This window comes from Thermobia domestica, chromosome 3 (assembly GCF_964235325.1).
Source record: "Thermobia domestica chromosome 3, izTheDome1.hap1.1, whole genome shotgun sequence".
Lineage (NCBI taxonomy): Eukaryota > Metazoa > Arthropoda > Insecta > Zygentoma > Lepismatidae > Thermobia > Thermobia domestica.
Window position 1 is genome coordinate 117,941,271 of NC_137456.1, and position 26,885 is coordinate 117,968,155.

Below are 26,885 nucleotides of genomic sequence, written 5' to 3' on the forward strand. Positions count from 1 at the left end.
CAGTGTAAAGGAAGTCACACATACACAATGCAAAAGTGCATATTTCGTCAATTTTCAATAGATGTACAAGGTATTTCCTACAGGGTGTAATTCTCAGATATGCTTTAAATAGAGTTTCCGATATACTCTGATTTCAAGGAGGGTCCAAAGTACGCAGGAAGTAAGCCTTAACAACAATGGATATCCAGTGCTTCCAATTCCACCCTGCATGGAATTCTCTGTATACCCATTAAACATTAATGAAATATGCATTTTGGATTGCGTCCACAGTTTCCATCCACATCATCCACAGTTTCTCGGATTGGAAATAGGGCCTCTTGAAATTTGGCTTTTTGCGGTTTTGGACAGCCCTAGCTCTGAAACTAAGCACTTTTTCCCCCACAGGCCTATATGAACTCTTTCTCTTATTTTGTTGTAAGGAATCACCTCCTACAGTTTGTCAGTATAGTTCATTAACACCCTCTACATAGTACGTGAAGCTACGAATACATGGCGTGAATTTTGTAATTTCGTGAAAGTTGAGTGCTCGAAACTCCTTTCTTTCAGTAAAACTAGATGATTTTCTTTGTTGCCAACTTTAGAACGTAAACTTAAACTTTATCCAGTCTTAAAATCGTATTTTCTGTCACAGGATAAGTGTCCCACAATTATTGATTTCAATGATTCTTTGTCCGAAATTTGGCTCTATTTTATCTGCAGCTAGACATAAGTTTTTACTGATTTTATTGATGTTCTTGAAGGTCAGTATGTTTCGATGGTTGTAGGTTCAGCATTCTTCGCTGAACTCAAAGCAAAATTGATTGACAGACATAATTGTGTTTTTCTCCTTCTTGTAGTGCAGTCAAAAATAAAAGATTTTGAAGAAAATGGGGGTATATGTGTATCGAGTTTTAAGAAATAGGGCCTGCGTGTTCATTTTATTCAACTTGCATTGAGTATATTGAACAGTGGTATATATCTTTCGCAGACATTAACATTTTGAATTGGACAATACTTAACTCAATAATTGAATGAGATAATGTCCAAAGCAGTTTGAAGTACATTAATAAATTGTCAGGAAAAGAAACAAGCAATTCCTACCTGTTTGATGGGATTACAAATATAAAGAAGCATGCTACTTCCGAAAAGAATATTAAAGAGTTGAGTTGAATTTAAGTTTAAAGTCTCTTTCAGCAGCAAGGCTATATGAGACGTGGACCTACTGATTAACGTGGAATCCAAACCACATGAGCTCCCACCGGGAATCGAACCCGGATCTCCAACCCCAAAGGCGCGATAGCTAACCGCATAGCCACGAAGGAGCTCAAATATATATATATATATATATATATATATATATATATATATATATATATATATATATATATATATATAAAATGGAACACTACTCAATGAGGGTAGATTTAAGAGGGAGTGAATTATTCAAGCATTTTGAAGAAAATTTTATTTCATATTCCAAAATATATGATATTGTGGGGTTCAGTATGTGCTTCCTTGCCGCAAATGCTCCGATCGAGTTGGATATTTTCTGTAATGAATAATTTGTAGACTGATGAGAAATTTTATTGCTCAGTTTAAAACTGAGACTTTAAAACACCTATTAAAAATAACCTAATGTACCTATAATTGTACCTATAGTGGATTTCATGACACGATTTTGCAAAACACCAATTTGCTGCGCGCTGTACATTCAAATGAAAAATATGTCACCAATCACTGTATTGATATCTAGTTGGTAAACATATGTCATATAATAAGGGAAATAATTTACTAACATTTTTTAATGTTTCATTAAAACTTTATGCTTCAACATTCTTAAATTTTCTTTTTGATTAAAGTGACTCTTTTATGTTACTCCATCAAATGGTTTCATCAATCTTAATATTTGTCATTCATGAAAGTATTTGGTGTTGTTGAATTCCTTCAGTATGTTTGTTGAGTACCTTTCTTTATTAGCAAAATGAATTATTAACTTAACGTTAATGTTAAATGAAGTAAGGACATGTGTATTGCCAACGAAGTAGGCTATCATACGCTTTTATACTTGTGTCGTACCTTTGGTTGTCAGAATCCGGTTACCCTAATCTAGCCCATATTAGAAGTATATGTATGTATTGCTGAGAACCAAAGACGCACCCAGTAGGGAAACGCTGAATAGACGGATAAAATATAAAATAAAATATATGAAATAATTAAAATTCCTAATTTTCTATATAAAAATAAACTTTGAAGTCAGCATTCGCTATTCCAACGTATTTGTTTAAAAGGTGATTTAGGTTTACTGAAAATAAAGTCAACACTATCATTAGTCTCTAGTTTCATTCATAAGTGCTGGTGTCATTGAGGTAGTTTCTGAATCGACATTATTCAGATTCCAACATTGAAGCTCTTTGCAGCCTCAAAAGGAATAAGAAACACGATGTTGATGAGTGCCTTATCTATCAAAAAAGAAGAAGTTATAGTTTAATATGTGACACTGAACGAGGTCTAGAGACGTTAAGTCAAGCTTCCGATCCAAGCAGTGGTATCGTATCATCAGGAGTCAAGGTATTGTGGTGGCAAAAGTCAAGTTTTTCATCCTTCACAAGCAAGACTAAGATTCAGCGCCTACAAGAGAGAGCTAACAGCTCAGGATCCGGAAGTTACATTCACCCAAAGAGCTGAGAAGCTCAACATCATCAATCAATTGGAAGCTTTTTATCTTCTGCCATAACTCTAATATTAAAGGAGCATTATGCTCTGTGATCAATTCAATATGAGTAACTATATACTGAAGTTGTCCCAATATGATTCGTACACGAGCAGCCGGAGTTACTGATCTTATCGCAGCGGAAGGGAAATTTCATCCAAACTGCTTCAAAAAGTTTCGACGAAATGCATCAAGAAGTAAACAAAATTCAGGTGAAACAGGCATTGCTATGGACCGGTTAATTTGTGAGATCAGAGACTCAGCGAGCAAGAAGCATATTATTCAACTAAATGAAGTGTGGAACAGATACTGTGTCTTAGTTGTAAAAGCAGATGCTGAGGTACCATCCTTCCTAACTATATATAAAACTACATGAACTGAGATCAAATAAAGGGGTACTTCCGGTTGACATGGGAAGTTGAAATTTGCCATGATTGTAGCTTTCTGGGACTAACCGACAGGAAAATTGCCAAAAGTGAATATGTTTAATTTTTAAGGGGTCTAATGGAGGGATGAAGAATTTCCCCGTTATTTTAATGGATCTTTTTTTTTTTTTACTTATAATTTCATGTTTTAGGTACTTGGAATTGGAACAACTTGAAATTCTGTGTGCTTGAACACATTCGTTAGCATTGCCTAAGTAAATCACTAAAACTTTCCAACTTTAAAGTGGTTTTCTGGGGAACTGAAAAATCTTTCTCATGTTATTTATATGGAACACCTTTTACACCCCCAAAATTATTGGGCACTTCCTGTAGAGCTATAACTATTAAATTTGACATGCTTGTAGCTTTTCGGGACTAACCGACAGAAAAATTGCCAAAAGTCAATATTTTTAATTTTTAGGAGGTCAGAAGGGAAGATGAAGAAATTCCCCATGTTATTGAAATGGATCTTTTTTTTTGGACCTATAATCTCATTTTTGGTATTTGGAATGGGAATACAAACTTGAGATTCGGTACGCTTGTAAGTTTTCGTTATCGTTACTTACGTAAATCAGTAAAAATAAAAATTTCCAAATTTAGAGCGGTTTTATGAGGAACTGAAAAATCTTTCCCATGTTATTTAGACCCTATATGGAACATCTTTTACACCTCAAAATGTTTAGACACTTCCCTCAGGATTAAAAGGATGAAAGTTGGCACGATTGTAGCCTCCCATGACTAATCGACAAGAAAATTGCCAAAAGTGAATATTTTTAATTTTTAAGGGGTCTAAAGGAGGATGAAGAAATTCCCATGTTATTTAAATGGACGTTTTCTTGGGAAACAAAATCTTACATTTAGATATTTGAAATAAGAAAAGAAACTTGAAATTTGGTAGAGTTGTGGGTTTAAGTGGTGCGAGGCCGTAGACCGAACAAAGGCGGGGTTGTGGGGGCGAAGCGCCAGCTGGGCAAGTTCAGGAAATATGACGAGCAAATGCACGAAATTCACTGTTGATGCAAAAGCTGATATAAAAGAGATGCGAGGCCGCAGGCCGAGCAAACGCGGGGATCTGGAAGCGGAGCCTCCAACTAGCAAAAGGCTAGTCATCATATGAAAGCAGAAGAGTCTTATTCAATGAAAAGCTTCAAATCTATGTGCAGGATTATCATGACTTCATTGCAGTGCCAAACCGAGATGTATTGCTTGTTCCTGGGGAATTTGGGGATTTGCCCATTTCAGATCTCATTTCAGAGGAGGAAGAGGAGGAGAAAGAACAAGATCGGTTGGATGCCTTTATGAAGGACAGGCTTCTGCCAACTGAAGAGAACGATAAATTTTAGAGACAAGCTGCCTCAAAACGTATCTGACCTTTGCATCTCTGTATGAAGTAAAACAGTCAGATGCAAAAACTGGAAGAAAAAAAATAGTGAAAGCTGATAGGAACATTCTGCAGTGACTCATTCCTGCATATGAAGCAGGACGTTCAGTTAACTTTAACAGTTAAGCAGGACGTTGTTTCTCTATCTCTAGCAGAAGCAAATAGGCAGCTTTGCTCAGGCTCAAAAACAAACCTTACTGGGATATTGACTGATCCTATTCCTTCTTCCAACAAATTTGATGCCAAAGACTTTGACGACGAATCACAGATAATCATTAATGGACAGTCCCTGGTAATAGCAATTGGAAAGCCACAGGCAGCATACACTTCTGGAGACCTTGCAGATACTTTTGTACAAAATGTTTTCCAAAGTGAGTAACACTTCCAGCGCATTGATATAATTATTTTTATCGTTACTACCATCACTCAATCAAGAAACGGCACACGGAAACGGCGTGGAAAAGGTCCCGTTAGAATCAGGAAACCTCCTCTTCCTTGCAAAATGAGAGAACTTTAGTGGGAGCAAAGCCGATCTCGATAAATTTATCTCACACCAATTGATTCTGCAAGCACCATGTAAGAAGACCATAGTTACTGCAGGTGGCTTCAGTGACGAGGAAAAGGTCGAAGCTTCTGATGCAACACTTAACACTAATGACTTATAGGCTAAACACGAAGAAGCTGACATCAGAAATATTTTACTCTGGGTTAAAAGCAGAGCAAGAAACATTGTTGTCTCGACAACAGACACTGACATCTTAATCTTTCTGGTTAGTTATTTTCACATGATGTGTCAGAAACTGTGGATGACAGCAGGGACAGCAGAATTAGAAAGTACATTCCAGTTCACACCATTGATGAAGAGCTACAGATGGAACCACAAGTTTTAAAGCTTATTCCAGCATTTACTGGATATAACTCAACTTCGTACATTACTGGACATACGAAGAGGACACGCTGGGATGTGTTCGCACAACATAACCATCTGCTGAGATGATTAGGAGCTGATACAGTCCTTAGCGACCACACCATTAAGAATGGTGAAATCTTCTTCTGCAAAGTGTATGGCGCACTGAATGCTGACATCAGTGAAGTTCGATCTAGTATGTTCGTCAAAGGCTTACGAAAAATAAACTGCCATTAACCAGAATTCCCTTTACTTTCACATACAGTGCTCTCATTACTAGGAATTAATGTGGAGACTAATCCATTTGCAGCACCCAGTTGTGCATTCCCCTTTAAAAATATGGTGGAAAATGTAAAATAATTCACTTGTCCCTCATTTATTAACATTGCCACCAATTGCTTGTGAGGAGTTGATTACCTGTATCTGTACCACTGGATGCAGGACAGTTCGGTACAACTGTCCAAACCAATACACAGCACCTTCCAAATGTAGGAAGTTGAGTGACACTTGTGTGAATTAGTAACTGAAATTTGATCGGAATTTTAACGTTCTAGCTGCTATAAAATAAATAGTTTGGTACAATGTATCATGTACTTCACATATGTGTATTATCATTAGAAAATACGAAATACCCTAGAAACCGATGCAGTGTCATTTTAAAAAAGCAATGTTCGTAGGGTACCGAATAATGTTCATATCAAGTTTGGCGTAGTTTCTTTGAACGGCAAGCAATGCATCAGAAAATGTAATTTTGTAATAGGTTGGTAACACTGACAACTGGATGCGTGAAGGTTTTGCAATTGCTTTTCTAGAGCATCGACTAATATCCATGCCAACTTTAATAAAAATGTTGTTGAGTGGTGTGCAAATTTTCGTCGAACAAACACATATTTTGAGTTCTGTATGTTACAGCCGTAACACTTTCGACAACCATTTTGTTTTTAGTGAATTTCTGAGAAACACTGAATGTTAGAGCGTGGCATAAGGTAGATATCAATTGAGCAACAACAAATCATACTGAAACAACACTTGAAATGTTTTTCCTCACAAATGCGTACCCAACTTTATCTTTGAAGGTTTATCCATATGCGTACCTGAGTAAAATGAAACTTGCGAGTGCTTAACTAGAAATAAAATCACTGAACACAGCAACAAAATAGCAATTCTATAACAGTGTCGCCAACTCATTGAAAATATTTGGCTTCATCAGATAATCCGACGTCTGATGAAGCGAAGATAGTGCGTTCAGTTAGTTGACAAAACTCTTAAATAGTTATTATTTTTTAAAAAAATAAACGTTGCTTTATTCAGTGATTTTATTTCTAATTTAAGTTATTTAGGGTAGCAAAGCTAATATGAACCAATTAGCTGAGCTGTGAGTGGTAATTTAATTCACATTGTCTGCAACAAATACACATGAAAGGAGGTGTGTACTTTAATGCGTAGTCCAAGTAATTTATGCTCTCGTCGGAAGTCACGTCGGGCTGTTTCAACCAAGGTAGAAAATATGGATAATTTAATAACATTGAATATTCCACAATGTTATTCATTATTATCTACTTAACGTTTTTTGTTCCCTGTACTAACTTACACATATTATTATTATTATTATTATTATTATTATTATTATTATTATTATTATTATTATTATTATTATTAATATTAATAATAATAATAATAATAATAATAATAATAATAATAATAATAATAATAATAATAATAATAATAATAATAATGAAAGCATCAGTCAAAGTACTCTACAATTTACATTAATAAATATTAAATTTACTTACGACCAGCAAAAGATTACAAATACACACTTTTCAATATTTCATATTCTTACACGCTCGTTGCTAAGAGAGTAAGCCTAATTCTATTGTTATCTTAGTTCCAGTTTTGAACAGTAAAGTTCCGATTTGAATAGAAAGTTCCGACTTATAACTTGCTATTCCGCCGGTTTACATTTTATCCTTGGCTTCAGCCGTAATAATCTTACCTTCCTTTCTATTTATTTATTTTTTTTTAAATATGTGTACCTATCCTCAATAAAGTATTCTCAAATATTATTTTTGGTACTACATAATTTTACATTACTACCTACAATTAGTTTTGGAGGAAAGTCTGATGTTAGTGTTCATATTTAATGCAACAAATACAGATCTGCTGGAACTTCAATAGCAGGAATATAACGGAGAGTGTAACGGTGGTATACGGCAAATACTCACCTATCATCTTTAGAGAGCACCGTATTACGCACTTTAAATCTAGGATGTAATGAAGAGTATAAAGATAAGTATACTCTATATTTCTGAAAACAATAAAGCGTATACCTACCAAAATTCTAGCAATACATCACTGCTCTGCAGTCACAACCTTCTTCGAAAACGTTAGTGAACCAAGTGATAACTTTTATATATTGCTACCAAGAAAGCAATTTTTGCGTTATCATACGGCCACCCCAGTTTGTGTTCAGGTTTGGAAAATACGGTAACTCTAGATTTAACCCCAGTTTTCGATGTAATGAACTTGAAATCTAAATTAAATTATTGTAGAGTGTCTAAATGGGAGAGAATGATGGATTACTTCTCCATAATTTAGCACTCTTTTCCAACACCGTGTGCGTGGGTTTTCTCAAGGTTTTCCCTTTTCCTCCCACTTTCTTTATTCCACCATTTGATTCATTTCTCATCACCGTCTCTTCTACCCTCACCGGCATAATCGTGGGACGTAAAACGCAAAGATTTTATTTCATTTTCTTTTCGAACTATAAAGCAATTTGCCAGATCGGAAGATTTAAAAATAACGAGCATATGCTCCAAAAGTGGCGGATTTGAACTATTTGTAACCCAAATATAAAAATGTCGGATGCCAGGGTTGGCAGTGGTCAGACGGCAACCTGACTGTCAGATTGTTAGCTGTGATGTATTAGAGCAAACTCCATACCACATTAACCGCAGTAAAATTGTGGTGTGCAATGAACTGGGCAGGCGGTGATAGTATAAAATGGGCAAATTTTCTGATTTCCAACGAAACAAATTTGCTTAAAACAGTTTTGTGGGCTCTGAAGTACACTTTACAACATTTACAGTATGTTTATTTACTGTTATTCCTCAGTTCTTTAATTCAGTTTGCTAAATTCTTTATCTGGGAGCCATGAATTTCGGAAGATTTATTGTAATTCCACTTACGCATTATGTTAATATGGACAGTACAGTATCACAATTTAATTTGCAATTTTCGTGTTTACACAGCTGCTCATAATTATTAGACCCAGACATTAATTGAGACAGGAACACGGTCAGTGATACTGCAACAGCCCAAACTTAACAAAAGTCTAACGTTGTTAAATCTGGAGATTAAAAAGTACTAAAACAAAAATTGAACTAGTATCGAACGTTAATTTTAGTAAAACCGCTGTTCATTGTGAATAGAACACTAAACAAACAAAACTTTTTGTTGTATTATGTAAAATTAACGATTCGTGAATAATGTATAAAAATTAAAAAAAAAAGTATCGAATTCTGAAGAGTTACAGCCTACAGATAATTAAAGTAGGCCAAAAAGTAACGTGTTGCCCAATTTCGAAATTCGGTAGTGAGATACTTAAAAAAAATTGACCAATCTGATACTTGTAGCCCAATCTGGCAATACTGCTATGAAGCCTATATGAGACAGGAATGTACTATTTGGCATATAGCCCGAATTACATATATGTAATACTACCAGTATGAATCAAACTCAGGTCTTCTCTAAGAAATGCGAGAATGCTAACCATATTGTTACGAAGTCTCTCTAAGGAAAAGGTTGAAATTGGAATGTTTATATGAACCACATGAACTTTCTCTTGGGCCGCGGTGGCTCAGTGGTAGAGCGTTCACCTTTGGTGCATGGGGTCCTTGGTTCAATTGCAGTTCGTGCGAAGTTGAGCTTTGCGGTGGACAAACACCTTGTGCATGGGTTTTCTCAGGGTTTTCACGTTTCATCCCACTTTCTTCATTCCACCATTTCATTCATTTCTCATCACCACCGTCTCTTTTAGCCTAACTGGCATAAGCGTGGGACGAAAAACTCAAAGATGTCATTTCATTTAATTTTCATGAACTTTCTCCTACCCGTTAGTTAATTTCTCACCTAACATTTTAATGTAGTAGGACTGAAAACGGTACACATGTTGTAAACAAATGAGAAACAAATCGAAATTGAGAACTGTACGTAATTGAAATGCCACTCATGAAAATTGTCTCTGATCATGGATACCTTTGGAGCACGGTTTTCTCTCGTGGTGCCTCTGGAGGCAGAGACGAATGAAGACTCAATCAATACCCACCCACGTCTCGCCTCTTTTGATCCTTTCTGGACAGTTACAACGCAGAAAAGTGTGGTAGTATCGTCGTTGCAAACGAGTACCACTATATTAGCTTATACCTCAATGTTCCCTCTTGCCTTTATAAAGACATCTGTTAATTACCTCCCCAGCTACCTACTTGATATTTCCAGCAGGCATCGGAAGGAGTCGCGTCTTCAGTTCAACAATTTTATTCAGCCTTCTCTAGAACAGAGAAGAATTTTAATGATGCAGTCTCTCTCTTCTTGACTTACAATTCTATGAAGCATGGTACTTAAGGCTCCAGAAAACAATTCAGGGTTATTCTTTCTTTCTTTCTTTCTCCCTGCCTCTCTATCTGTTGTTCGTTTTGTAAGGGTAATAAGAAGGCTTAATTTTAATAGTATTAAAGTCGTAACATTTACTAGTGACAGCTTCTTATTATTCGCATTTGTTTCTAGCAAAGAATATAGATATTATGTACTGGAACTTGTATAATTTTTATTGCCTCCAGAAAATTAAGTACCACTAAGGGAAGGAAATTAAATTAAAAAAAAGAAAAACTAATCAAATATCATTCGTAAGTTGGAATTTAACTAGTATTTTATATATAACTTCCAGTAACACAAGAACTAAAACAATAGGATTAAAACCAACTAAAAGTCTTTGAAAATAATTGAGCATCAATAATCTCACAAAACTTTAGAGCAGGGTTTCCCAACCTGTGGGTCGCGGCCCCTAGAGAGGTTGCAAGAGGGTTTCATGGGAGTCGCGAAGATAAGAGGATAAATATAATTAGAATCTAATACTGGAAGATATTTTAAATATTATTTTGAATTTTGTTCTGATAGGCATATTTTTATTTTTGTACATGTGTTAAGAACAACAAAAATAGATCTACTAAACACACAAGTGCAGAGTTGTTTAAAATTCAATGTAAATTAAAGAGATACAATATGAAACTAATGAGAACTGCATATCGAAATAGCAGAGAAATACAAATACAACAATACCTGCATATTGAAATAAAATTAAAATTGAAAGCTAATGAGATATCCGAGTATGGTATATTTTACTAGTGCGGCAATGTTCGGTTCAGTCTTCGTGATGCACTTTATCAAATCATTTAAAATACTCAGTAACCTTTTTAACAACTGTCCAATTAAGGAAGCTATAAAGTTTCCAAATTTTCAAACGACCTACCTTTTGAAACATTATGACGGATCGGATTCGATATTTGTAATATGAATGAACTGATCAAATTTGGTTTTAATCCATTCGCTTTTAGGGAACTTATTGTATCCATTATATACAAGAAATGGATTCTACTAATATAGAAATAGATTGATACCGTGAGATCTCCTCAATAGGTATATTAAACATCCCACACAAGCTTATTTACAAACCGGAAATTATAAGGGGGTCGCTGGCAAGAAGATGTGATGAAATGAGGGTCGTGATAGGAATTAGGTTGAGAACCACTTGCCATAGAGAAAGGGTGAGTTAATATTACAAGTAGAAAAGTAGTGAATAGAAAACTGGTTAGATATTCTAGTTTTAAAGAAGGAGGGTTACCTACAGGTTGTCAGAATACAAAGGGTTTTCGACGATATATGATAAGAGACGGACGTCTCCCAACAGAAACTTTGCGAGTGGAGACATTACTTTGATGGCACTTTTCGAGACGAGACAGCTTCAGCTCTTGTCTCGTAGGATGTCCTATGAAGATGTAGAAGTAAATATAGTGGAAGAAAATATTATGGTTGATGATTGATAAAGAGGATAATTCTTACGTGAGGATGAAAATGTTATTGGAAGATTAGTGCAAAAAGTTCTCAATTTGCGATAGATTTTCTCAGGAATGACAATACCTATGATGATGATTATTATTATTACGAAATATTTTTTTTTAGATTTTAATTTCATTTCTGTTTTATGTAGGTGGATTTCATTTCCTATTACGATGTCATGTCAATTCGAGTTCTTGCGTGAGCATACAATCAGCATTTCCCGATAGCTTCAACTTACTTTATATCTGCTTGTTTGCTGCCTGAATGAGATAACCTTTAAACTTTTTGCCAGAGAAACTCAGTGTTTACTCTTTTGCACCGCGTTTGTGTTCTCCATTAGGACTATCTCCCGATGTCACTTCACTTTTCTTCATTGATACAATCCCCTCTTATATTTGACAAAATTCTCTTGTATATTCGAGCTATGAAATTGCCTTTCTATCCCCCAATTACACTGGAGTAACGACATATTTGTCGTATATACAAATACTGTATATTATAATCTAATTCGGTTGAAGTTACCATACGTGTTCATCTACACCTTCACTCCTTGCGAAAGCAATTGCATACATTCCCTATTAGTGCTTGCTTGGGCAGACCACATACTGAGGGAGCAAATTGGTAAAATCAAATATTGCAAATTAGTTTTATTTGCAGCAATTTGGCCCTTTGTTCTTTCAGTGTGCTATGTAGTTTCACATCCAGGGCGCATTTTAACTCAAATCAAGTAAAATGCTATCACATCACTTTGACTAATGCTATCACATCACTTTGACTGTTCATTGTAAATATATATTTTAAATGTAAGATGTCTGTCTACGCATTCACAGATCAAAATTCTACTAACAAAGAAATGCGGATAGACGTCCGACACTGCTCCAAGTGCAGTGTAGCGTTGCGAGTGACCTTGAAGAAAGTGCCAGTTCAGTATGTGACCGATCTATTCGAATGTATGGAGAGCTAGTTCCCGACAAATCTCAACGGAGCGAAAAGGACGTTAAACACATGCTTCCACCCGTTTGGACCCTCCGTATGCTGCCGGCCTTACTGCACAGTCCTCTTGGTAACTGGCATGCAGACATGAAGAAACTATCCTTAGGGTGCACTTGCACGAGACTCAGAATTCACCAACCTTGCTGCTTCGTTCTTCATGAAAATCTCCATTACAAGATGTATGATAAGTTAATTCGCAGAACGTTCACCTGAAATGCGTGGGTTCTCCGGTTAGATTCCAGGCCATGTGAGTCTGCCGTGAACAACATTGTGTATGTAAGGTTTCTCCATGTACTGTCATTTTCTGGCACATTACTTTTGATAATCACTCATTCACATTATTCACCAATCTCTTTTAAATAAAGGAAACAATCGTGAAACGATAGTCTTAAGATTTCATTTGGACGTCACGAACAGTATGATGCACGCCGTCGTGCTACTCGCGCACGGTGAGAGTTTCGCTGCCGACGCATCTGTCTGGCCTTCGTTTTGTTTACAACATAAGAAGTGCTGTGCAATCGCTGCGGTGTTGATTCCACGATGATTGTTGATTCCTTGGTTACGTCACATGCCGAACAACACAACTAGTAATACCAACAGCAAGCAAACTGCAAGCAAGTGTGCTCCCTTCAAATATGCACTTACAATTTTATTGGAGCATATGTTGATCTGCCTTAAGGCTGTCCAACACTAGAAATGCGATGGGATTTTCCTATATAATAACATGGCATATTTCTTTCCAAAATATCATGAAAACTATTTATTTTATATATTTCGAAATTCGGCCAAATGTTTGTTAGTATTAATATTGCATGTTCACTTTTACTTTTTCTTGCTAGAATAATATTAGAGCGCGCTAATTAAAAAATAAATTTCTTCCATTTAAACGCTGTTTAATTTATGGTCTTCATGTTGCAGCAGCGCAGAACAGCAGATAGAAGGCTAACCAGTAGGTTTCTTTCATTCTTTGCCCCCTGCTAGATCACGTGCGTGAACTTCGGATTGTCCCTGAAGACAAACAAACCGATGGAAAGCAAATTGACAGCAGATAAGAACAAAGCCTGTTTTCTCTCTCTTCATTGATCATAAAGATTTCATTGATTCTACGTAAACATTTCCGCGAATAATTACCTGTAGTGGCATATTGGAGCTAACAACGTACGAAAGTTTCAGAAAATCTTTCTATGTTGCTTTCAAGTGAGGGATGTGTTCACCTTATAAAAATAGTTTCGAACTGTATAGCGTAGAGTAAACTTGTTTATTTGTCGCATAAACTGACAAAAGTTTGTATAGAGATTAAAGAGGATTTACCCTGTTGTGATGGATAGCGAACTGCAAATGTGTAAGAAGAAAACGACCGAGAATTCATTATTCAAAACTGCCAAAGAAATAATCTCGACAAGGATCTGTTCTTCAGGGATATTGGAGAGATTTCTTTCACTTCCTTCATTCCACCATTTCATTTATTCTCATCCCCGTCTCCTTTAGCCTAGCCGGCATAACTGTGGGACGTAAAACTCAAAGATTTCATTTCATTTCTAAATAATAACATAATGCATTCTACAGTGTTCTATTCTTGGCTAATGCCCCAATAATAGCGTCAGATTGATGATATGCTTGCACACTGAAATGTCATAAAATCGATCAGTCATGCAAAAAATGCACCAACATGCGCCAGGTAGTCACTACAAGAAAGAGTGATATGTATTTCGTTCAGATAATGTTCTACATGAGACGAGACGAGGCGAAAAGTAAGGTTTCTCGTCTCGTCTCCTAAATTTAATAGATCTCGTCTAGTCTCGAGGCTAGAAACCCTCTTTTGCTCTTGTCTCGAAATTTTATTGTTCCGTTGTGTTAATTTATTTTAAAAAAGATATACCCTAATGTTTTCTTCTTGTTTTGTTATGTTTAAAAATATACCTTAATTTTTTTCTTAATTTCATCTGAAAGTTATTACAATCGTTCCGCAGCACGCTTGGTCCACGAATAGTGTGATACAGGGTGCGGCACGTAAAACCGGCCCGTAAAGTGAACACATAAAATGAAATGTAATGTATTGAATATGATTAACTACAACACATAAATGAAATGTAATGTATTGAATATGACTACTCACCTTCACAGCAGCCTTCACAACAGGTGCTGAAAGTGTCCTCCGCCCACTTCAACACACATGTGAGCACGATTGAGGAGATTCATATATACCCTTGTCAGTTCTTGTTTGTAATGCTATTGGTGACATCCTGGATCCTGGTCTTGAGTTCTTCAATTGTGTGTGGATTTGTTTCGTATACTCTTCCCTTTAACAGTCCCCATAAGTAAAAGTCACACGTGGACAAGTCTGGTGACCGAGGAGGCCACAAGCCTTTGCTGATTGTCCTCTCTGGTGTTAACATCTCATGCACAAGGGACAATGATGCAGCTGATGTGTGGCAAGTAGTAGAAAAATGATCGATCTGGGCCAACCTAGCTCAGAAGAGAACAACTCACAAGCCCCTGGGAAAATGACCATCGTACACCGTGAGCCCACGGTCTTTTACGACCTCCATTTTAGGGGTGAATTTATTCCCTTTTATAAGCACTTTTTAGGGGGTGTACTCGTTCTCTTTTATGAGCCCATTTTTAGGGGTGTACTCGTTCCCTTTTATGAGCATATTTTCCAACCCCTATTTGAACATAGCAGAATATGAACATACAACAGAACAGATTCGTTCCCATTTATGAACACTCTTTCAGGGGTGAACTCGTTCTCTTTTATGAGCACATTTTAAGGGGTGAACTCGTTCCATTTTTCAACCCCTATTTTAACATAGCAGAAATTACACTGAGATTATGAACACAGAACAGAGCATGGCTTATTTCCCAACATAGCAGAAATTACACTGAGACTACGTAACACACAACATCCTCCATTTTAGGGGTGTACTCGTTCTCTTTTCCAACCCTTATTTTAACATAGCAGAAATTACATAAAACTAAGACAATAATGAGGTTGTATTCGTTCCATGGAAGATTAAACATAGTCCATTTTAAAGGGTGAACTCGTTCTCTTTTATGAGCATATTTTCCAACCCTTATTTTACCATAGCAGAAATTACACTGAGACTATGAACATACAGTAGAACAGATAATACATAGCACAGCTAATAAAAGAACATGGCTTATTTTCCAACAACACATAGCAGACATAAGACTACGGGGGGTGTACTAGTTCTCATTTTTCAACCCTTATTTGAACATAACAGATAATACATTCGAACCCTATAGCAAAGATTCTTTTAAGGAGTGAACTTGTTCTAACCTATATTTGAACATAACAAAGATTATTTAAAGATTGTAGAGGAATGCGAAACTTCCGTGTTTTGTTATCAGTTACATAATAACTTCCGCCATATGTAGATAATTCTCATTACGTCATTCATCCGGATTTTAAAAACATTGAGCTAGTTTTCTCTTTAACAGACAATAACTTGTCATTCAACGATGGGAATCCCTGAACGTAATGTAATCAATCACAAAGGTAAAAAAAGAGGGGAATCCCCGAGCATGACTCATACCTATTGCGCAATATGACGTAATGCGGTCAGACAGGTATAAAAGACTGACCGACATGTTTTTTTGTAATCACTTCCTGTTTGCTGTCTGAAGCGTAAAGTTCAGATATTTTTTGTGTGTGTGGTTTATTATTAGTGTGGTTTTGTTCTCTTTTGTAAGTAAGACATTTTATAATAATAATAATATTATATTATAAAAACTCAGTTCAGAATTATTATAGTAACTTTGAGTTAAAAAATGGCAACAAAAAAGGTTAAATTAAATACTATCAATTCTGATACTCTATTTAATAATAATTTAAAAAAATTATTTTAAAATGTGATACTAATTTAAATGAGGATAGTGGATGTTTTTTAAAGAATAAAAGAAAAGACTGTTTAAATATATTAAAACAGGAAGAAGAAAATTCCTTTTAAAGTAAATTTTTCTTTGGCTGCAACTTTTGTAAAACCAGTAGATTTAGAAACATGTCGATTCTTTGTAAATAGTGGTAACGAAATTATTTTACCGAGTACAGATGTGAATTCTATAATAGAAAAACTATTTAATAAAATTTTAGTTAAACAAGAAAATAGAGCAATTAAGAAATCAGGGTGGTCTTTATGTTCTGAACCAAACCATCACTTAGAAATTAAAATCAGTAAATATGATCCTCTATCCGCTTCTTCTTTTATAAAATTACCTCAATGGATTTTATCCAAAAAGAAATGTGTTATAAATATTCAAAATAATGATAATAGATGTTTTATGTATAGTATTCTAGCTGCGTTGCATCCCGCAAAAGATAATCCACAACGTGTAAATAATTACATACAATATATTAATACTTTATTACCATTATTTGATAAAACGAATATAAAATTTCCCGTCGAAATAGAACACATAAGCAAATTTGAACATATGTATAATTCTGTATTTCCTAAGGAACAAATTTCCGTTAATATATATGGCATTGATTATGATCATGAAACTATTTTTCCGTTACGTATAAGCGAAAACACAGCTGTAGATAAACGTATAGATTTACTGTATTGTGAAGAAAATTGCAACACTCATTATTGTTTAATAAAAAATCTCAATGCGTTATTGAAGAGTCATAAAGAGAAAACTTATGTAAAATTGCCTCAATGGATTTTATCCACAAAATGTGTTTTAAATATTCAAAATAACGATAGGCCTAATAGAAGTTTTATGTATAGTATTCTAGCTGCGTTGCATCCCACATAAGATAATTCATATCGTGTAAATAATTACATACAATATATTAATACTTTATTACCATAATTTGAAAAAACTAATATAAAATTTCCAGTCGAAATAGAACACATAAGCAAATTTGAACATATGTATAATTCTGTATTTCCTAAGGAACAAATTTCCGTTAATATATATGGCATTGATTATGATCATGAAACTATTTTCCCGTTACGTATAAGCGAAAACACATGTGTAGATAAACGTATAGATTTACTGTATTGTGAAGAGAATTGCAACACTCATTATTGTTTAATAAAAAATCTCAATGCGTTATTGAAGAGTCATAAAGAGAAAACTTATGTAAAATTGCCTCAATGGATTTTATCCACAAAATGTGTTATAAATATTGAAAATAACGATAATAGATGTTTTATGTATAGTATTCTAGCTGCGTTGCATCCCGCAAAAGAACATCCACATCGTGTGAATAATTACATACAATATATTAATACTTTAATTACCGTTATTTGAAAAAACGAATATAAAATTTCCAGTCGAAATAGAACACATAAGCAAATTTGAACATATGTATAATTCCCTCTTTACGAAGGAACAAATTTCCATTAATATATATGGCATTAATTATGATAATAAAACAATTTTTCCGTTACGTATAAGCGAAAACACAGCTGTAGGTAAACATTTTGATTTATTATATTTAAACTCTCATTATTGTTTAATTACAAATTTAAATGGTGTAGTCAGACATCAGTTAGGTAGTCATCAAACATTTATTTGTAGACGATGTTTAATATCTTTTTATAACAAATCAAAATTAGATGAACATGACAAACTATGTAAAGAACACACTCCAACCAAAATTAACATGCCGAAACAAGGAGAAGTTTTAAAATTTCGAAAATTGAAATTGTTATTACAGAATGATGTGATAATAATTGCAGATATGGAAAGTTTATTAAAACTTATAAATAAACAAAGTGGATCTCATACAATACAAATTCACCAACATATACCATGCAGTTTTGGTTATATTGTATGTTGGAGTAACAACTATATGAAATCAGATTTAGTTATTTATCGGGGAGAAAATGTATCGATGAAGTTTATGTCTGCTATGGAGAATGAATTAAGAAAAATCATAAACATATTAGATCAACAAAAACCATTAATACCATTAAATAGTTCTCAGTTACAGGAGTTTAACCTATCCACTGAATGCTGGGTTTGCGATAGTAAATATACGAGTAACAATAGAAAAGTTAAACATCATAACCATTTAACTGGTCAATTTATTGCCACGGTGTGCAACAATTGTAATTTACAAATTAAACGTCAAAGTAATTTTATCCCTGTCTTCTTCCATACTTTGTCTGGGTATGATGCACATTTATTTGTGAAAGAATTAGGTTGCACCCCTGGAAATATTTCTGTAATTGCTGAAAGCACTGAGAAATACATAACATTCTCTAAACACTTTAATTTTAATGGTAGACCTATCGAGTCACGTTTTGTAGACCTATTTAAATTCCTGCCGTACAGTCTCGAAAATTTGGTGTCAAAATTAAAACCTGAGCAATTTGTCTATACAAAGCAATATTTTTCCGATGAAAAGTTTCCTTTAATTCTCCGTAAGGGAATTTATTTTTATGAATACATAACAAATTTAGATACATTTAAAGAAACTGAATTTCCTGGAAGAGAGGCGTTTAGTAGCAAATTGAATGGAACACAAATTTCCGAGACTGATTATCAATATGCAAAACTGATTTGGCGTGTGTTTAAATGTGAAAATTTAGGGGACTACCACGATCTATATTTAAAATGTGATGTACTTCTCAGATGTGTTGGAGAATTTTAGAAAGACATGTTTAAATGCTTTTTGTATTGATCCGATTAATTGTTTTACTGCACCTGGGTTGGCATGGCAAGCCATGTTATATAGAACAAAAATTGAACTTGAAATTTTATCAGGTATCAATATGTATATGTTTGTAGAAAAGTCGATTCGCGGAGGTATTACTCAAGCTGTGTTAAGGTATGCCAAAGCTAATAATCCTTACGTACATGATTTTGATGCGGAAAAAGAAAAATCTTATTTACTCTATATTGACATGAACAATCTGTACGGACTATCAATGATTGACTATTTACCATATGGTGGTTTTCGGTGGGAGGATAAAATTGACAATTGGCAAGACAAACATAAAATTATCAATTGGCCCACGGATAGTGAATGGTTTTTTTTCTAGAAGTGGACTTAGAGTATCCAAATTATTTACACGAATACCATTCTGATTTTCCGTGTGCTCCCACTAATGAAGTTCCACCGAATGGTAAATACTCAAAATTACTATTGACACTTAAATCGAAATCGAATTATATCTTGCATTATAGAGTATTACAATTTTATCTAAAACAAGGTTTAATATTGGTAAAAGTACATAAAATATTATGGTTTCGTCAATCTAAATGGCTTGCATCTTATATTCAAGAAAATACTCAACGCCGTGCAAATGCTACAATTGAATTTGAAAAAGATTTCTATAAGTTATTAAATAATTCTGTATACGGAAAGACAATGGAGAATGTACGAAAAGGAATTGATATAAAATTAATTAACAATGAAAAAAAGTGTAAAAAATTAGTAGCGCAAAATCAGTTTCAAAATTGGGTAAAATTGGCTGATAATTTGGCATTGTTTCATATGGTAAAAAAATGTGTAACCCTTAATAAACCAATTTACGTAGGAGCGACAGTTTTAGAATTATCAAAATTAGCACTATATAACTTCCACTATAATATAATGAAACCTCGATATGGGGATAAAATTAGAATTGCGTATATGGATACTGACTCTTTCATTTACTAAATTAAAACTAACAATATTTATAACGATATAAAAATATGAATGACTATTTTGATACCTCAAATTATCCTGAAAATAATTCTTTATATAGCACAAAAAATAAACACATTTTGGGTAAAATGAAAGACGAATTAGGTGGAGTTCCTATGATTGAATATGTTGGGTTACGAGCAAAAAATTATGCAATAAAAACTGGTGAAAATAAAGAATTGAAAAAAATGTAAAGGGATCAAGAAAAATGTAGTTAAAGAACAAATTACGTTTGACGATTATAAATCATGTGTATTTCAAAACGAAACGATTCATAAAACACAATTTGAAATTAAAAGTAAATACCATAATTTAACAACAAATCAGGTGACAAAATTAGCGTTAGATCCGTATGATGACAAAAGAAAAATTTTAAATTGTAATATGCACATTGTTCCTTGGGGGTATCATAATAAAGATTTAACATGTACGATTTGTATATTGTAAATATGATATAATTTTTTTGGATATATTAGTATTAAAAAAATATGTCACAATCAGTTCGAGAACAAATAGTTGCAGAATTACATAAAAGTGCAAGACGAAACTATCCTCGAATACCCGTTATAAGGAAAGGGATTCATGATTTATGGCAAGCTGATTTAGTTGAAATGAATAGCGGAAAATTAAAAGGTCTAGCAAAAATTAATCGAAATTACAAATATTTATTAACTGTGATAGATACATTCTCTAAATATGCTTGGGCTATTCCTGTGAAAAATAAAACTGGGAAAGAAATTACACAAGCATTTATAACAGTACTGAGAAAAGCAAACAAAAGCTCTAAATTTTTACAAACTGACAGGGGTCGAGAATTTTATAATTCAGAGTTTCAGAAGGCGATGAACCAAAATAACATTAAACATTATTCCACGTACAGTGATGTGAAAGCAAGTATTATTGAAAGATTTAATAGATCATTACGTAATTTAATGTGGAGAAAATTTACACTGCAGGGAAATTATAAATGGATTGGCATTCTGCCGGAATTACTACATAAATATAATAATACTATTCATTCCACTATTAAAATGAAACCTATCGACGCTATTAAAAAAGAAAATGAAAAACATCTATTAACAAACATCTATTGCAAAAAGTTTTCTGTGATAAAAAGAAAAAGTAAATTTAAGATAGGTGAATATGTAAGAATTAGTAAACTTAAGCGTCCTGGTTTTGATAGAGGTTTTACACGCAATTGGAGTACAGAAATTTTTCGAATTGCTAGTTTTCTTCACTAATCCTCCGACATATCACTTAGTAGACTCAAATAATAAACCTATTGAAGGAAGATTTTACGGACACGAATTACAATTAACGAAATTTTCAAAAACATATTTAATTGAAAAAGTTTTGCGAAAGAAAAATAATAAGGCCTATGTGAAATAGTTAGGTCTGCCAAAAAGTGAAAATTCTTGGATTGATTTAAAACATACTATATTGTAAAAAAAGAGAAGTCAAGAATTTATAGGTGAAGCATGTCGTCACAAGTATTTTAAATTCTAGCAATATATCTGTAATAGAGATGGAATGGAAAATTCCTTTTACATGTATGGTAGCAGGTCCTACAGGATGTGGAAAATCATATTTTGTTAAAACATTTCTTGACCATTATAGTAAGTTATTTAAAATATTGTATGGTGTTATGGTGAATGGCAACCGTTGTATGATACTCTTTCAAACTGTACGTTTAAAGAAGGTTTACCTCAAAATAATGAATTTCAAGCACACGAAGGTCCACATCTTGTCATTATTGATGATTTAATGCGTGAGTGTGATCATCGGATTGTAGATATTTTTACTAAGGGTAGCCATCATAGAAATATAAGTGTAATATTTATAACACAGAATATTTTTCATCAACAAAAAGGAATGCGGGATATTTCGTTAAATTGTCATTATATTGTTTGTTTTAAAAATCCTAGAGACCAAGCTCAAATTAATTATCTCGCACGACAATTGTATCCGGGTAATACAAAATTTATTCAAGAAGCATATCAAGATGCAACTCGAATTGCACATGGTTATTTACTCTTTGATTTAAAACAAAATACTCCTGATGAGCAGCGAGTTCGAACAAATATATTTCCAACAGATTCTTTTAATCATGTTTATGTACCTGTAAAAATAATTGTAATATGGTTTATATTCTAACAATTATTTGTGCTTTAATAGCCGTAAAAAATGATTAGTAAGGAAAATGCACATTTGTTAAAACTTTTAGCAAAGTCAAAACCGAAAGCACGTAAGGCAATTTTACAAAATGCAGATTCTGATTTAATTCGCTCTATTTGTGAATGTTCCTATAACGTATTACAGGGAAATGTTCCATTAAATAAAACAGAGATAAATAAGCTAAAAAAATATAAAAAGGAACTGAGATATTTGGTGAAAAAAGGTCCGTCATTAAAACAAAAGAAAAAACGAATAATTATACAAAAAGGTGGTTTTCTTACTGCTTTGCTTGCACCTATTATTGGAGGTATACTATCTAGTTTAATTAAATAATTATGCAAAACGCACAAAAACTTATTTTAAGCGCACCAGAAAAATTACATCATTATCAAACGATATCTAATCTTGATGAAATAAAAGAAATTTTAAATAATAAAAGTTTAAATGCAGAAGAAAAATGGACAAAATATAGAGAAGTCTTACAAAAATATTTAAATATAATTCAAAAACCGGCAGCAGTTACAACAACAGCAACAACAACTACTACTACTACTACGGAGGAAGAAGAACAAGAGGACGAGGAGGAGGAGGATGATGATGAAATAATATCTACTCTCCCTGAAATTTGTAAACGTAAAGCGAGACCTTTATTACGTAAATTGAAACAAAATCCAAATATTCAATGGGACGATAATGGAAATGTGAATATTAATAATAAATTAATTCCAGGTGCAAATATAGTGGATTTGATATCCGATTTTGTTAGATGTCGTAAGAAAAATATTTCAGTTGCCGGCTGGAAACCTTTTGCTACATTATTAGCAAAAGCCAATATACCCTTAGAGTACATTGGTAATCCTCAACGAATAGATTATATTAGAAAACTAACAGAAGACGAACAGGACGAAGAAGATGGTCCTCCACCCCGTAAAGGCAAATGGTGTACTTATAAGCAATAATAATAATATTCTATTGTAATTTATTGATATTTTTAAGTATATAGAAAGAAAGAAAGATGAATGAGCCCTACCTTAATTATTACATACATCAAGCAGGAGGTAATTATAACGTGTATAGAGGTACAGCATATCAAGAAGGTTATGGCATTGGTAGTTTTCTAGGAGGTTTATTTCGTACTGTATTCCCTTTATTAAAACAAGGTGCAAAAACTGTTGGTAAAGAATTGATACGTACAGGAATTAATGTAGCAGGAGATGTACTAATTAATAATAGACCTATTGAAGAGTCTTTGCATGATCGATGGCAAGAAGCTAAAACAAATTTAAAAAATAAAGCTCAAAATAAATTAAATCAGGTGTTGGAAGGATCTGGAAGAAGAAAAAGAAAGAAAGTTCATTTTAGTGGTGGTGATGGTGGTGTGAAACGGATAAAAAGATCCAAAGATATCTTTGATTGATTGATTAATTATGGAGCAAAGTGACTAGCAATAGTTCTATGGAATATTTTCCTCAAAATACTCTTGCTTGTTAAACTACTAAATTATATCAACCTATTGTACTGGAGAAGGGAGTGTGGGAAACAGCTGTTGTTGAAGTGCATTATACAAGTTCATTTCAGAATGTTTCCAAATATACAAATAATATTTATTATCGTCTCATGAATACAAAAAACTGGAACATAACTCAAATCTTACCAGGCCACTATTATCATGTTGATGATATTCTATCTCAAATTAATCATAAAAGTGATATATTAAATTTACAATTAAAAGTCAAAGCATCAGTGAAACGAATTGAGGTTAATAGAGTAATAAAAGATCAAGAGAAGCATATACAAGTACGCCCATCTCCTGAACTAGCCAGAATACTAGGTTTTGATCATATTCAGCAAGAAGATATTGCAGTTGTTCATCATGCTCGTTATCCACCTGATTTACAAAAAGCGCTACCTACACTTATGTATATTTACAGTGATATTGTAGAACCACAAATGGTGGGTGACACCGTAGCTCCATTGTTACGTATTATAAATACAAATATTACAGATCATGGTATTAATAATGTACATATTTTTGATAATCCTCATTATGTCACCGTGCAACGTAAACAATTTGATCAAATAATTATTGATTTAAGAGATAGTACAGGTAATCCACTTCCTTTCCAATATGGCAGTGTATGTGTAAAATTACATTTTCGTAGACGTAATATGGTATTGTAAATTTTACCATGTGTGAATATTAATAGTAAGAAACCAAAATGCAGTGTGAATGTATGAAATCAGAATTAGATTTATTTGCTGGTTTACCCACTCAAACCAGTATTATAGGTAATAAAATAGTTCCATATAAGCCTGTGGCTTCAATAGCTGATAATGCACCAATAGAATTTGTAGTCCCCGGTCATGGGGATGACTATATTGACTTACCGCACACAATGTTGTATGTTAAAGGTAAAATTACTAAATCAGATGGTTCTAATTTAACTTCTGCCGATAAGAAAATCGGCTCTGTAAATGATTTTCTCAATGCAATGTTCAGTGAAGTGCAATTATATTTAAATAATCAAATTATTTCCTACTCTTCACATACATATCCATATCGATCGTATATTGAAAAACTACTAAACTATAATGCTGAAGCTAAAACAACGCATCTTCAAACATCAATGTGGTTTAAAGATACTGCAGGGCATATGGACAGTGTGGCCGATGCTAATGTAGGATTTAAACAACGTTTTCTTCTCACTGCTTTAAGTCAGTCATTTGAATTATTGGGTTATATTCATGCTGATATTTTCAATCAGGAGAAATTTTTACTGAATGGTGTACAATTGCGTATTAAACTAATTCCAGCTAAACCTACATTTTGTCTAATGGGTGACGCAGATGCTGATGGAAAAGTTGTAATTACAGATGCAACATTGCTTGTGAAAAAGGTTGATGTATCACCAGCAGTTAAAATAGCACAAAATAAAGTATTACAAAATCCTAAATTTAGAATAAAATATCCTATAACAAAAGTGCAGGTGAAGACAGAAACTCTGCCACAAGGAATTATGGATAGTACACTTCCAGATCTGTTTTCAGGCATAGTGCCTAAACGTATTATTATTGGTTTTGTTACTAATACTGCTTTCAATGGTACTTATCAAACAAATCCATTCAATTTTCAACATTTTAATTGTCATTTTTTACATTGTATGTTGATGGAAATCCAATGCCCTTCAAACCTTTACAACCAGATTTTGATAATAAGCTATATGTACAAGCATATTCTACGTTATTTACAGGTTCAGGTATTTATTATTCTAATCAAGGTAATAATATTTCACTCGCTGAATATCCTAATGGTTATACTCTACTGGTGTTTGATTTAACTCCTGATTCAAGCGCAAGTGCTGCATTTCATACTAGTCCGCAACGGCAAGGAAGTGTACGTTTAGAGGTTCATTTTAAAGAAGCACTGCCATCTCCTGTAACAGCAATTATTTATGGTGAATTCTCTTCAGAATTAGAAATTGATTTCCAGAGAAAAATATATATTAATTAAAGAAAGAAAATGTTAAATACAATTGAGCTTTATGAAGCATTACAACAAAATTTGCCTAAAGATCATTTTATTGGTGTGTATGCTGCTGATGAGTTACCTTTGTTTATTCATACATTTCCAGCCGCCATAATTATAAATACTGATTCTAGTGATAAGCCTGGTGAACATTGGGTTGCTGTTTATATATCTAATATGTGTGTGGGAGAGTATTTCGATAGCTATGGTATACCTCCCTATATACAACATCATATAAGGTTTTTAAAACGAAACTGTCTGTATTATACATGGAATAATAGACGTATTCAAGGTGATTTATCTCAATTTTGTGGACATTACTGTTTCCTATCGTGCATCTGGTTATTCGTTGCACGATTTTTTAAACAAATTCTCACTCACTACTCCGTAAAAGAAAATAATGTTACATTAAAATACGGGTTGGAAACGAGTACACTTCTATTCTCTGCTATGTTAAAATAGGGGTTGAAACGAGTTCACCCCCTAAAATGGAGGTCGTAAAAGACCATGGGTTGGAAAATATACCATACTCTAAATAAGGGTGGAACGAGTCTTATGTATCTGCTGTGTGTTCGTAAAAACGAGTTCACCCCTGCTATGTTTCGTAGTCTCTGTCTGATGTGCTATGTTCAAATAGGGGTTGGAAAACGAGTACACCCCTAAAATGGAGGATGTTGTGGGTTACGTAGTCTCAGTGTAATTTCTGCTATGTTAAAATAAGGGGTGGAAAATAAGCCATGCTCTGTTCTGTGTTCATAATCTCAGTGTAATTTCTGCTATGTTAAAATAAGGGTTGAAAAATATGCTCATAAAAGGGAACGAGTTCACCCCCTAAAAGTGGTCATAAAAGGGAACAAGTCTTACGTATTATCTGTTGGCTGGTGCTCGTAGTCTCTGTCTGATGCTCTATGTTGAAATAGGGGTGGAAAATATGCTCATAAAAGGGAATAAATTCACCCCTAAAATGGAGTATGTTGTGTGTTATGTAGTCTCAGTGTAATTTCTG

At 33.7% G+C, this 26,885-nt stretch overlaps 1 protein-coding gene across 1 annotated transcript in view; it reads right to left on the reverse strand.

Moving 5' to 3' along the window:
- The window catches only part of LOC145680683 (synaptotagmin-17-like), a 734,886-nt gene that overhangs the window by 69,241 nt on the left and 638,760 nt on the right, over nucleotides 1-26,885 (reverse strand). The window lies entirely within an intron of this gene.